This window comes from Camellia sinensis, chromosome 5 (genome assembly GCF_055761805.1).
Source record: "Camellia sinensis isolate YWXY chromosome 5, ASM5576180v1, whole genome shotgun sequence".
Classification (NCBI taxonomy): Eukaryota; Viridiplantae; Streptophyta; class Magnoliopsida; order Ericales; family Theaceae; genus Camellia; species Camellia sinensis.
The window spans coordinates 204,671,813-204,687,317 of NC_138965.1; the positions used below are offsets into that span (position 1 = coordinate 204,671,813).

General features: G+C 38.0%; 1 long non-coding RNA gene across 3 annotated transcripts; it reads left to right on the forward strand.

Annotated features, from left to right (window-relative positions):
- Positions 1-568: 568 nt before the first annotated feature.
- LOC114275524 (uncharacterized) lies at positions 569-6,284 on the forward strand. Of its 3 annotated transcripts, none has more exons than XR_014330917.1 (6): positions 569-1,216; positions 1,822-1,934; positions 3,838-3,944; positions 4,146-4,237; positions 5,130-5,199; positions 5,948-6,284. It is a non-coding gene; the product is annotated as an uncharacterized LOC114275524 (long non-coding RNA). The 3 variants fall into 3 exon arrangements; XR_014330916.1 differs by having other exon boundaries at positions 575-1,216; positions 1,421-1,934; XR_014330918.1 differs by lacking the exons at positions 569-1,216; positions 3,838-3,944 and having other exon boundaries at positions 1,752-1,934.
- Positions 6,285-15,505: the final 9,221 nt, after the last annotated feature.

The window sequence follows — 15,505 nt, forward strand, 5'->3', positions numbered from 1 at the left end:
CGGCAATTCCTGTCTCAAAAAGATGGAAGGATATGATGAATGGTTTTTGCGATGACAAACTTTTAGTCGTCGTCAAAAGCCTATTTTTTTGCGAATAATGCTTGGGACCCCTTTTGGAGGTCACTCCCTCACCCCCCTTTGTCACGTGGCAGGTGGTGATTGGAGGAGCAGGAAAAAAAAAAAAGAAAAAAAAAAAGTAACCAATGAGAGAGAGGGGGTCAAAGAAGGGAAAAAAGGATGAATCATTGTTGTTTTTTTTGCAATGGCCTTTGTTGTGTCGTGGCTAATAGACCAAAAAAAAAAAGGGCAAATTACATATACACCCCTCGAGGTTTGGCTAAATTACAAATACCCCCTGAGGTTTGAGAAATTACAAATTCCCTCCTGAATGCTATATTTGCATAAGAAATTAGGGGGTAATTTGTTATGAAATATAAACCTCAGGGGGTAAATTGTTATGAAAATACAAACCTCAGGGGGCGGGATGTAATTTCCGAAACCTCAGGGGTATCTGTAATTTAACCAAACCTCAAGGGGTGTATATGTAATTTGCCCAAAAAAAAAAAAGCTTCTTATATGCCTCTGTCTCTCTATCATGCCCTCTCTCTCTCTCTCTCTCTCCACTGCCGTCGGTACAAGAGCACACGACCACCACTGCCATTGATATCACCGTCACAAACCAGCAGCACCTGATGGCAGATCTCGCAGTTACGGAAAACATTAGATGCAAATCTGGAATACAAAAATTAACGACCTCTCTCACCTTTACGCGATCGTTAGTTCGTTTGTGTCAAGTGTTTTCGTGACAGAGAACGAGGAAGAAAGCAACTCCCGAAGCGTAGAGAGAGAATCTAGAGAGAGTAAATTAGGGCTAAGGAGGGAAAAAAGTTACAGAGGGTTTTCTCGTTGTTTTTTGGTTTCTCTCAGAGGTTAAAGCCTCTGCAACACATCCTATGTGTTTCTAAACCCCATCATTACCTTCATTTTCCATTTCCATTACCATTTTTAGAGAGAAAATCCCGAGGAAAAGTGAGGAACATATATAGAGAGAGTCGTCTCTGGTGCGAGTTTATCGATTGTGGGGGCACAAATTGGATCTTGTAGGTTATTCACATTGTGGGTATATTGGAAAGAGTCAATGGGTTCACCTACATTGCGCTTTTGAAGGAAATTTAGGGTTTGATCGCTCTCAATCTAATTGATTTATGAGAAAATGGTATTCACTTTCAATTGATTTTTGCAACTATTTTGTTTTTCATTTTTTGCTTTAATTTTGATGATTTTTGAGTTATATTTGCTGACCTTAGGTGGTAATGGAAGCAAAACAGTCTCCCATTTCACCAAGTGATGTTGAGGCTTGAATAATTTTCTGTTCCTTAAGCTGGGGTTTTTTTTTTTTTTTTTATATTGTGGTTACTAGTACAAATAGTGAAGGCACTCAATACCCAATTCAATGTTATGTTTACCATTATCTGATGTTGAACATTGAGGAACTTTGCTGAAGCTGGAAATTTTATTCGCATTTATGGAATACATCAGTGGCAATCGAAGGGGTTTGACATTGAGATCGGTGGCCAAATTTAGAGGCTAGAATCGACAGAGGCAGCAATTGAGATGCGTAGAAAGGGCGGAATGTAGTGGGGGAATCAAAAACCCTAATTTTATTTCTATTTTCTCTCACTCTCTCTCTCTCTCTCTCTCTCTCTCTCACTCATATATAAATATATGTATGTATGTATAAGTAGTTTCAGATCTCTCTCTCTTCAATTCAATTTATAGAACATGATGCATTACTTTGTTTTGCTTTGATTGCTTTCTCAGAACTCAAAAACAAAAACAAAAAGGGTTTTCTTGACAACTCCATTCAGTTCATCTGAAATTCTCGTTTTCTCCGAAATGGGGTTGTGGGATTCCCTCCTCAATTGGCTCAGCAGGTAATTTACTCCCTTCTCTTCTAATCTTCCATATTTTTTTTGTCATTCTTCAGATTGTCTTTCTCTTATTTTCTTGGAAATGTTGTTCATGGTTTATTAGGTTCAACCTAGTCTCACATTTGTCACAAAATTGAAGTTTTTAAGCTCAAGAACAACCTATTAGTGTTGAAAGGAGAAATTATAGTTCCTTTTATATCTGGTTGGTTTATGGGAAACGACATGGAAATAAAAGGCAAGATTTTGGATTGTTTTGCTCCTTGAAAATGTATAACAAAAACTAACCCAATTAAGAACTACAGTATACAATTTGGATTGAATAACATTGGAATTAACTGGATTATGTTTCCTATTGTTTCTCATTAATAACAAGCTGGTATGTTGACACTCTATACTCTTGCACACAACTTTTCGATGACACCTCTCTCTATCATGTATCATGTATGGACTGTAATATTGATTTGTATTGAGTACACAAAAAGTAGATTATAGAGATAGTAAACTTCTATTTAAAATAGTTATCATAGTTTTCATTACTCAGAATTTTGACACCTAATAAGAAAAGGGAGAAGGATAGTGTGTGTATCACTTACAAGATGCATATAACATGTCTTTTTGTAATAACGTCATAAAATTTTTTAACATGAACAATAAAATGAAAAAGTTGTATATAACATGTCTTTTTGTAATAACGGCCTATATATTCTAGTTTTTCAAACATTGTGTCCCCTTTTCTTAATTATTACATCGTGAAAAAGTTGTATTTTTTTTCCCCTTATAACTTGTATTTTTAACTTTTCAACTCTCTCTGTTTCTGATTCACTGTTCTACTCATTTATATAGATAGTAGTAAGTATGAAATGCATTTACAGCCTAATATATTCTATTTGTAATTTGTCAAAGTAAGTTTTCTTTCTTGGTGATCTGATTATCCTTTTCTAGTATTTAAGAATCTCTAATGTGCCTATCCTGTCCAAGAATTTAAGAAATTCTACTTTCATAAACATTATTTGGTTATGTACTTCATATGGTTTCTTATTTGTCATGATACATATAAACCTTTAAATGACGCATTGTCAAGATGTGGCGTGATGGTAACAGAGAGAAAGAAAACTGAGTTTAAAGAAAGGGATTTGGTGCAGGATCTTGGTAGGCTTGTTAAAGGTTCTATAGAACTGGTTAGAGATTTTGTATCTGGGTTTGAATTTGCACCTGGGGTTTTGGGTTCATTGCTATCTTATGTAGAACTACTTGTTGAGGAGAGCAATTATGGAAGTCATAGGATTTGAAAGTAAAATCTTCACAGCTACATGAGGTTAGATTCTGCTACCAGGAAGGCTCTAACTGTTATGGACAGCAAAACTGATGCAAACAAAAATTTTAGTTTCTTTGGACTCATGAATAGAACCTGTACTGCTGGGATGAGTAAAACATTACTGCAAATATGGATAAAACAATCTTTGTTAGATGTGAATGAAATCAACCCCATGATGCTGGCAGATAATATTACTTGTGTTTGCACCTTGTAACAAAGTATTTATAAATAATTATGAAGAATTACAAAATGGGAAAACACTGATTTCATATACCTTGACTAATAAAAAGCACTAGATGTTATGTAAAGAAATATGAATGAATGCATGTAACTACTGCTGTAATTGTGTACAGTATAACTAATAGAGCTATGATTTTCTCTGTAGCATGCAACTAGCCCATTAAACTATATTTGTGTAACATCTTTTGGAGAATATTAGCAATCACTAGTGTAATACGTTTTTATGCCTTTCAAATTCCATAATTCTTATAATTGACTAACTGCAGAGGAAAACTCCATCTTAAGCAAGATATTTTGGTGATATATCTACTCACTTATGAGTTATCTGTATTTATTCCTTGTCTAGGACAGCCCACTAGAACTTGCTTAGGTATATGAGACACGAGACAAACTCATGGCTACACATTCAGAGTTGGATCAAGAGGGCGCTATTCAAATTGTAATAATAAAGACAACAGGTGATAAAATTTTAAGTCAGCCATTTGCAGCTATGGGTGGAAACTTGTTTACAAAAGAAATAGATGAGGCCCTCATATGCTGAAATCGACATTGCTGTCCATTCAATGAAAGATGTTCCTACTTATTTACTAGATAAGACAATTTTGCCTTGCAATCTTCCACGTGAGGATGTTCGGGATGCATTTTTTCCTTGAGTGCAGTTTTGCTAGCAGAGCTTCCAGTTGGAAGCACCGTGGGAATTGCTTCACTCAGAAGAAAGTCACAAATTCTCCATAGATATCCATCACTCAATGTGAGTATATTATCTTAAATGTGACAACTTAATTTTGCTAGAATCTGATTATAATTTATCAAATTAGGAAGAGATGGCCTCTTCTTTTTCTTTTTTTGGGGGAAGAGAAGATGATAAGAATAGACAAAAATGATGTGTCCATACAGGGGTGAATTCTCTGTCAATCTTCTTGCAGCATGGGTTTTAGATACCATGGGATCATATTATGTTGGATCCAGTTGAATATGCATGTATATATATATATGTATGTATATAATTTATCAGCATAATGTTAGTAAGCTTAATTGGTTTCCGAATTTGATGGAGCTAGAAATTACAATAGTCATGCTACTAGCGCCAACAAATAAGTATGGAATTTGTAGCATGCTGACACCTCATCCAAAATAGAATCATGTGACTCTTGGCTTAGTGATTCAATCCAAAACAACCTGATCCAATTGGGTGGATTTGGTTCAGTCTTGATTGTATTCATTCTGGTTTCGTAGTGAAAAAGCTTAGAACTGACAAAGGGTGGTCTGTCTTGGTTTCTTTGTTCTTTTTTTTTTTTTTTTGGTTAAACTCTGTATTCTACATATGGGTTTTGAACTCAATTTAAGCAAATGGGTTTCAATTTAATTTGATTTTTAAAAACAAAAATTGTCTTGCTTTGATTTTTTGGAGGTAGTGGTTTTTGTGCTCCTAATAGCTAATTGATTGAATGATTTTGAATTTTTTATGCATAACAAAAGTGTGAGTCATTGTGAAATCCCCCATTCCCTTAGGATAATTAATATGTGATATTATGCCTTGTACCCCCCCCCCCCCAAAAAAAAAAATAATAAATAAATAAAAAAATTGTGCACTATCTTGTACACAAGTCCAACATATTAGTTTCACTGTACTTTCTATGCAGATTTTATCTAGGCGTTCCTGATGCTCTCAAATTTTCAAGCTCAAGAATATATATTGTCACCACAAAACAGGTTTGCATTTTTCATTTATGTTTGATATTAATAGGATTTTTTAGCTACCGCATTTGAACTGATGTAGTTAGGAAAAATCCAAATTTGATTTTTGAAGTTTTTAACAATTAATGTTTTTCAAAGTGTTCGAAGCAAACACCAATAAATCGGATTAAGGTTCGTTTGGGTCGTGTGTGTCTTTTCATAATGTATATGCATTTTTCCATTTTCCTTTTACTGATATTTTTAATTTTTTTTTATTTTTCTTTGGTGTTACGACTGCCCTATTTTAGCACAGGGCTGCTTTGTTGATGCATTACTACGAAAGCTTGTAGGAGTCCTAAAGTAGGGTTGCTTTGTTCGTGACACGAGTTTTTTCTTCGCTTCTGGCAATTCCCGTCAGTCCCAAAGTAGAAGTCCTAAAGTAGCTTCAAAAGAAACTAGAACACTAGGGCAAGTTCTAGGCTTGGCTTGCTCATGTTAGAGAAAGCTCCCAAACGAAGTATGATAGGGTGTTGAATTATGTCAAAATTAAATGTACAATAGAATCAGATATCATCAGACTTGAATGTTCTCCAAAGTTATCTCTTGGAAGGTCAAAACATGAAATAATATATATCCATTAGTGTCTAGTTAAAATTTTAGTATTTTATTTCACTATTCTTATAGAGTTTTTACTATAGTTGAACATACTCAGACCTGTATTAAATTTGCAGTTTGACATTGACCGGAATGGACTAATTGACCCTTAATATTTTTGCCTTGACAGGAACCAACACATGGGACAGATTTGAGCTCCGTGTACACAAGCGAGTGGTTGATCTCTTCAGCTCCCCCCAAATGTGGTTAAGCAAATCACCTCTATTACTATTGAACCTGATGTTGATGTTGAGGTTACAATTACTGACTCTTAAAAAATAGTTAGTGTTGTGTGAACCATTTTCTTTGATGTTCAACACGGGATCAAGATTTGTAGTAGTAAGTTATTTGGTCAGAGTTTTTATCGGTGACAATTTTGAAGTTTAAAAGTTAAGAGTTTGATGTGACATACGCCTTGTGATGTTATGTTTTTATTTTTAAGAAATTCAAATGCATGCTATTTTTTATTTTTTTGATCCGCTGATGGTTGGTAAACTCTCTTGGACTATTGATATCTGGAGATTGGTTTGTGTTTGAATATTGTGCATAAGGGGAAAACCAGTTACATGGACCGGTTGTCAATGGTGCTTTTGTTGGTTTGTCTGTCTCTTTATCACAGTTATTTTTTAATTTTTTGTTGGTTTATGCATTATTTTTTCTTATTTGTACTGTTGATACTTTTGTTTTGTTTTAGATACAAATTTAAGTTCTTAAATTATCAAAAAAATTTAGTATTATTGGAGAATGTTTTATATATTTTTGTATAGAATGTTTGGTTGACATTCTATTGTTACAAGATACATATACATAATTATTCGTATCTATGATTTTATGAATGTGAATGTCAATGTGTGGGACTATAGATGTATTTTATTTTAGAAAATATTAATAATTTGTGCAGGGAATGAATTAATAAAATATGTATTTATTTTATGAAAATGATTTTTTTGCGACATTAATAAACCGTCACTAATGGAATCATCATTTTTTTGCATTTTATTAACGACGGGTTAAGTTGTCGCATATACATAATAGTGTCATCTTTAGCGACGGTTTAAACTGTCACAAATACATTATTGATTTAATTTTGTTTTTTTGCGACGTTTAAAACCGTTGCTAATAGTACTTTTTGCGACGTCAACTACCGTCTTTAAAAAAAATATTTGGTGACGGCATCCTAAACCGTCGCTAAAAGTGATGTTTTCTTCCATTTTTTGTGTCAGGTTAAATCGTCGCAAAAACTATTGATTTACTGTCGCTACAAGAAAGCGACGGTTTGTAACTGTCGAAAATACTTTTTGTCATGCCTCCTTCCGCCACCCCTCATTTCCCGTCGCTACTCCGTCACAAAAAGTCTTTTGCGACGACATGTGGACCTTTTGCGACGTTTGAGACCATCACAAAAAGTCCGATTTTTAGTAGTGAATTAGAAGGGATTCAACTAAATATTCTGAAATTAAAACTCAAGGTATGGAATTTATGTTAATTTGTGTAGAATCTTTACATTATGCTTGAAATTAAAGGTGAAATTGGAATCAATTGCAAGAAGATGAAGAAAAATTAACTTAAGTATAAGATTATGGAAGTTAATTTGGAATTGGGTTCTAAACATGAAATGGGTTACATGCATGTGGATGATTATGGAAAATAAATTAGAAATTAATTATTTTGAGTTTAATTTTTGTAATCTTGCATGAGATTAAGTTCCATTGTTACATGCATGAGGGAATTCTATGAGTATTTGAATTTATATTTACATGCATCATGGGTTTTGAAGAAATTGAGCCATTTAAGTTCAAATTTTGAAGAGAAAAAGAAAATGTTTTATGAGCATCAAGTTTATGGAAATTTAGAATTAATCCTAATGTTAGATTAAGTTTTGATTTTATAATTAGATTTTTAATCCATGCATGTAATGTAATTTAAGATTTTATTTAAATTAAACATATTTTGGAACATCTATGATTATGAATTAAGTTGAGGTTGCAAATTAAGTTAAGTTTAAGATTATGGAAATTAGTTGGAAAATTTATAAGAATATAAAATTAGTAATTTTGATGTCAATTTCATACATATGAATGATTTTATAAGGAGTTTATGACCTTAATTTCATGTTTTGAAGGAGAATAGAAAGAGCTTGAAATCAATTTTATGTAACTGAAAAGAAAATTAGAAATTGGAGCCATGTTCAATTTGTGGAGATTAATTTAGAGATTAATCACTTTGGGCTTGAAATTTGGCTTGATATGGAGAAAATGAGTTAAAACTAAATTTGGACAATTGGAGCATGATTTGAAATAAATGATTTCTAATTCAGAGTGTTTACTAAATTATACAATGGTTCTCCATATTTGTGTACCAAAAATACATGTTTTGAGGCTTTGAATATCAAATCTTAACTTCAATTACAGTTCTGGAAATTCCATAATTCACACTATCTGCTCGAGCGAGGAAAGTCTTGCTCGAGCGTGAAAATTGAGCTCCCAGAAGTTTTTTAGAAATTTAAAGTCCGCTCGAGCGACCAAAGTGGCGCTCGAGCGAAGACCCTATTTTCAGCATATTTTGAAAAATTGCATTTAGTTCACATTTTTATTCTCATCTCTTTCCAAAGCATTCTAGACATGATTTATGGCTCAATAAAAATTAATAAGCTAACAATCAACATTAATTAGTTGATTAAAAGAATAAGTCATTAACTTAGTAGTACTTGATTAAGAAGCCAAGTAAGAATTGGTTTATTCAGAAAAGAATGATTTAGTAATGAAAGGGTATGTGAAATAAGAATCCGATTCATTTGAATAAAGGAAGAATACACATAGTAGAATCTCGGACTACTTAGACAGAAAAAGACAAGAAAAGTCAAGCTTGATCAAGGAATTGATATTATGTTTCGATGTGTATATGTTATGGGTTTGTGTAGGTCACGCGCTATCGTTCGCCTGATCTATCTGAATTTTCTGCATTATCTGATCTGCTAGTGGAGCCATCTGTGAGTAACAATGTTGTAAAGCTATGTTAAATTATAATTATTTTTTGAATGATTAACTGTACTATTTTCTGAAATGATATTGTTTACTGAATGAATGTTTGTCCTATTTTATAAACTGTACTTGTGGCATCCATAGCAACTGACTGTTACTATTACTGTTACTGTTACTGCTACTGTTACGGAGATCTCTGTCAGTTCCTATCCTTGGAACTACTGTTACTGTATTGATGGCCATCAACTGACTGTTCGGTCTATTAAGATCTACTGTACTGTTCTGCTATTGAATGTACCACGTATGATTGCTATTATCTCTAAATGACTGATATGACATGAAATATGAGACACTGATTGAATAACTGATCTACAAATGCAATTGACTATTTTAATTACTGAGAGGACATTCATTCTTATCTTTTTACACATTCGTTATTCACTGGGTTTTAACTCACAGTTTATTATATATATGTAGGTGGTCAGGCACCGAAGCAAAGTTAGCGGCGTCAGCCTAATTTAGTTTTGTCAAGGCTTTGTTTTGGGTGGTCTAAACCCACATCTTTTGAATGAATTCCATATGGAGTCAAGTGAATGTTTCATAAGTTGTTTTGGCTTTGGGATTTAATTCCCCAACATGTCTTTTATTTTGTACTTAGACGTGTTCTGGACTTCAGTACTTACATATATATTGAATATGGACTTGGACTTATGTTTGTATTGATATATATATATATATATATATTTGTTTTTTGTGCATTTAAGTCCTCACAGCTCTTTGGACATTATGTTTTGATATTTACAAGCTTCCGCCGGCCCTTCCTATTGTATAATTGTTATTACTATTAAGTAGGCCTTTGGTAATCACGAATTACTGGCTGGTTACAATGCTAAACCCTTAAGGGCGGGTTTGGGTCATGACAGTAAACTGTCCTCTGTTCTCCCTTGTCTTCTCTGATTAGCACTGTACTCACTGCATACTCCGAAACTGCCAAGTATAGAAACAGCTCCTTTTCAGGTACTGGATTTGAGAGAACTAGAGCTGTGGTCAGGTATTTTTTTTTAAGTCGGTCAAGGCGACTTCGCACTCCTCCGTCCATAAGAAATCTATGGCCTTCTTCACTAAATTAAAAAATGGTTTGCATTTGTCAGAATTTTTATTCATGAACCTATTCAGGGCTGCGGCTCTTCCAGTTAACATTTGCACCTGTTTTGCTGATGTTGGGCTCTTTAAGTCCAGGATGACCTTGATTTGATCTGGGTTTGCCTCAATTCCCCTTCTAGTAACCAAGTATCCTAAGAACTTACCAGACCCAACTCCAAATGCGCATTTCCAAGCATTGATTCGGAGCCGATATGTTCTAAGGATGTCGAAAACTGCCCTCAAGTCGACCAGATGATCCTCAGGTTCTTTGGTCTTCATGACCATGTCATCAATGTATATTTCCACTATTTTGCCAATTAGATATCTGAACATTTTGGTCACCAATATTTGGTAGGTTGCTCCCATATTTTTTAACCCGAAGGGCATCACTTTGTAGCAATACAACCCTTTTGGGGTGATAAATACAATCTTCTCCGTATCAGGGGAGCACATTGCTATCTGATGGTATCCCCCGTATGTATCCAGGAAACTCATCATTCCATGCCCTGAAGTGGCATCCATCAATTAATCAATTTTGGGGAGTGGGAAACTGTCTTTGGGACAAGCCTTATTCAGGTTAGTGAAGTCCATGCAGACCCTCCACTTCTCATTTTTCTTCTTCACAACAACTCTGTTTGACAACCAAGTTGGGTAGTTTACTTCTCGAATGGCTCTAGCTTCCAGTAATTTATCCACTTCCTCCTCTACTGCCTCAACATGCATCAAGGTCGGCCTTTTTGCTCGTTGGATGATAGGTTTAGCCGACCTGTTTACTTTCAGACTATGGCAACTGACCGCGGGGTCAATGCCAGGCATCTCGTATGGCATCCATGCAAACACTCCAATGTTTACTCGTAAGAATGCTTCTAACTCCCTTTCCTCCTCCTCGGCCAAACCTGAGCCGAGAAAGAAGAAGCGTTCTTCATTCTCTTGTTGGACCAGGATCTTCTTCAAAGCTTCCTCGCTTTTGTCGGCCGGTTTTTTGCTGACGTCATCCAGGACCTTCATATTTTCGTTCTCAATCTCTATTGTTTCTGCTTCTCGTATGTTACAAGTGGATTTCATTGCTGCCATGAAGCAATTCTTTGCCTGCACTTGATCTCCTCAATTCCATGCCCTGTTGGGAACCGCAACAACTGGTGTAGTGTTAAGGGAACATCCCTCATTGCGTGCAACCATGACCTTCCCAAGATAACATTGTAAGGGGAGGGGATGTCAATTACTGTAAATTTTGTGCTTACCCTCTTGGTGTCTGCCTGTACCTCCAAACTTCTTGCTCCCAAGGGCCACATTGGCGTTCCATTGAATCCAACCATTGAACTGTTGGACTACTCCAGATCATTTTGGTGAAGGCTGAGCTCCTTGTAACATCTGATATACATGATGTCACAAAAGTTAACCAGAATGTGCCTTACCTGGCATTTTCCAATCTTGAGGGATATTACTAGAGCATCGTTGTGTGGATGTTGCACTATGTCTAGGTCGGTTTCAGTAATGGACACCATTGGTCCCTGGTACTTGTTTGCCCTAGGCCTCTTTTGCTAGACTTGATACACATGCTGTAAGTGTTTCACCCTCTAGGTCTCCATACGCACCTCATTCTTATTGACCTTCGAGTGAATCACATAGATCACTTGAGGTCCGTCTGATTGCGGTTGTGGTGCTGATGGAGGTGGTGCTGCTGGTGCCTAGGGTAGCCTTGCTTGTTTTTCCCTTGTTCTGGCCTCATCTACCAAGTCCCTTAAGTGACCTTGTCTCACAAGGTCTTCTAAATGTGTGTTTAGGGCTCTGCACCCCTGAGTCAGGTGTCCATCTTCATTGTGGTAGGCATAATGCTTCCCCAGGCTTCTTCCTATAAATTCTCCAGGGATCCTCTTTGGTGCTCTATAGTAAGGCTGGTTCCTGATTCTCTCCGGGACTTTGTAAACCAGGATCCGGAACACTGTGGTGACTACCTGTGCAGCCCTTAGTCCAGTTTCTTGTCTATTAAAATTTGTATCACCTCGACCTCGCTTCGGCGAGCCATTCATTTTCTCTTGCTTTGACGCCTTTGTCCCTGACGTGTCTTCCTTTGCTCTCGAATATTTCTCGATCCTGGCCATAAATTCCTCCATTCTTTTTGGCAATATCTTTGCTAATGACTTTCTAAGCAGACAGTTATCGTTCAGGCCGTTCTTAAAAGATATGACCGCTACCTCTTGGTTGTACCCTGGTATTCGGTTAAACACCTCATAATACCTCTTGGCATAAGGCCTGAGGCTTTAATCCTCGCCAATTCTCAAAGCCATCAGGGAGTCTACCCTCAACGGTTGTAGTTTGTTTGTAACAAACCTGGCCACAAACATCTCGGCCAGGCCTTCCTAACTTTTCAAAGTTCCTTTCGGCAACTTGTGAAACCAGTCTGATGCGATTTCCCCAAAGGATGAGGGGAACATCGTGCAGAGCAACGGCTCGTTCCCGGTGTGCAGTGCCATTGAGTTCAAGTATAAGCCAATATGGAAGTTAGGATCAGACTTACCGTTGTATATCTGGAATCTCAACACGTGGAACCTTTTTGGGACCTCAAATTTGTCTAATTCTACCGAAAACGGTGTTTTTGGCTTGACCGGAGATGTTACCTCGACATCTTGTCGCTTCCTCTGGAGGTAATCCTTCAAATCCTCCTTTGTTCGTTTAGAAGCTCAGCTGTCAACAGATTTCAACCTTTTTGGTGCGCTACTCCCGGTGTCGTTATGAGTCTTCTTGCATCTCTCTCCATTCGTCGTGTCAAAGCAAAGCTCTTTTCCTTGAACATGCCGATGTTCTTTGGCGTGGGTTTCTTTGGCACGATGTGTCATCTGAGACTCTTCTCTCAGTGATTCCCCTCGTCCGACCTCCTATAAAGGCTGATGAGAATGCTCCATCGCTCTGTCATGTTGGGGGACGGTGGGGATTGCTTTTTGCCCCTCTTTCCGGGCATCGGTCTTGGTCGCTGGAATCGGCGTGTCCTCCAAGGGGAACGGTGGGTGTATGACGTTGTTTTGTATCATGAATTGACAACCGATTGCAGGTCTGCCAATTTGTTTGCCATCTCCTTCATCTCGTCGTCCCTCCTCAAGCATTTATCCTTCCATACCTATAGGTCGCTTTCGTTGTAATACACGTCCTGACTTGCTTTCTTCAGTACGTCTCCCTCTTGGTTGACATCTTTTTCTCCGGAATTATTATCCCGAGGTTCTTCGTTGTAGTTGTCCTCCTCTATGTTAGGATCGGCGTTTTTACCACTTTTACTAGGGACGTCGCCCCTAACTTTTTCTTTTTGTTCGTCGTTGGCCATCTATTCTCTGTTCGATTCCCACAGACGGCGCCAAATTGTAGGTGCTGATTTCTGACCTCACTACCAAATAGGTACCCAACTGGAGAGTACCGACAGAATAGATCTCGCCCGAACAACCTGTCATAGAAAGATAAGTGTAGACGTCCCCGAACGTTCCGGGAGGGAATCCCCTCCGTTTTGTTCATATGGGCTCACTACAGTTCAGGACTCAAGTGTCACGGTCCTGTATCTAATCTCGCGGGGTGCAATGCAAGACCGATGAATCATCAAAGAGTCCAAATCCGACAAATCATTTTTGAAAATAGATTTTTTTGAAAGAAGTGCCAAACATGGACTGCTTTGCCAGATACAGAATTGCCACCTAAATATTTTATTTTGGAAAATTTAGGAAACCCTAACTCGTTGCCTGAGGCCACGTGTCCGTCATCACCAAAGTTGCCTCGGCTCGGAACTTGGGTACGATTGGGGAAGGTCACTTCGTGAGCACCCCCACTCGCCCGATCAAAGATCGGTCTCTACTAACCATGATATCTAGTTTTGAAAATTCTCAAAGCCATCAGGGAGTCTACCCTCAACGGTTGTAGTTTGTTTGTAACAAACCTGGCCACAAACATCTCGGCCAGGCCTTCCTAACTTTTCAAAGTTCCTTTCGGCAACTTGTGAAACCAGTCTGATGCGATTTTCCCAAAGGATGAGGGGAACATCGTGCAGAGCAACGGCTCGTTCCCGGTGTGCAGTGCCATTGAGTTCAAGTATAAGCCAACATGGAAGTTAGGATCAGACTTACCGTTGTATATCTGGAATCTCAACACGTGGAACCTTTTTGGGACCTCAAATTTGTTTAATTCTACCGAAAACGGTGTTTTTGGCTTGACCGGAGATGTTACCTCGACATCTTGTCGCTTCCTCTGGAGGTAATCCTTCAAATCCTCCTTTGTTCGTTTAGAAGCTCAGCTGTCAACAGATTTCAACCTTTTTGGTGCGCTACTCCCGGTGTCGTTATGAGTCTTCTTGCATCTCTCTCCATTCGTCGTGTCAAAGCAAAGCTCTTTTCCTTGAACATGCCGATGTTCTTTGGCGTGGGTTTCTTTGGCACGATGTGTCATCTGAGACTCTCCTCTCAGTGATTCCCCTCGTCCGACCTCCTATAAAGGCTGATGAGAATGCTCCATCGCTCTGTCATGTTGGGGGACGGTGGGGATTGCTTTTTGCCCCTCTTTCCGGGCATCGGTCTTGGTCGCTGGAATCGGCGTGTCCTCCAAGGGGAACGGTGGGTGTATGACGTTGTTTTGTATCATGAATTGACAACCGATTGCAGGTCTGCCAATTTGTTTGCCATCTCCTTCATCTCGTCGTCCCTCCTCAAGCATTTATCCTTCCATACCTATAGGTCGCTTTCGTTGTAATACACGTCCTGACTTGCTTTCTTCAGTACGTCTCCCTCTTGGTTGACATCTTTTTCTCTGGAATTATTATCCCGAGGTTCTTCGTTGTAGTTGTCCTCCTCTATGTTAGGATCGGCGTTTTTACCACTTTTACTAGGGACGTCGCCCCTAACTTTTTCTTTTTGTTCGTCGTTGGCCATCTATTCTCTGTTCGATTCCCACAGACGGCGCCAAATTGTAGGTGCTGATTTCTGACCTCACTACCAAATAGGTACCCAACTGGAGAGTACCGACAGAATAGATCTCGCCCGAACAACCTGTCATAGAAAGATAAGTGTAGACGTCCCCGAACGTTCCGGGAGGGAATCCCCTCCGTTTTGTTCATATGGGCTCACTACAGTTCAGGACTCAAGTGTCACGGTCCTGTATCTAATCTCGCGGGGTGCAATGCAAGACCGATGAATCATCAAAGAGTCCAAATCCGACAAATCATTTTTGAAAATAGATTTTTTTGAAAGAAGTGCCAAACATGGACTGCTTTGCCAGATACAGAATTGCCACCTAAATATTTTATTTTGGAAAATTTAGGAAACCCTGACTCGTTGCCTGAGGCCACGTGTCCGTCATCACCAAAGTTGCCTCGGCTCGGAACTTGGGTACGATTGGGGAAGGTCACTTCGTGAGCACCCCCACTCGCCCGATCAAAGATCGGTCTCTACTAACCATGATATCTAGTTTTGAAAACATTATGTGTTCTTATTCTGGTTATTAGCCTAGATTTACTATGTGATGCGCACAACATATAAATATAGACCGGATCGTTTGAATTGGAACAACACATCTCATGTTTGTTTTTGAAACGG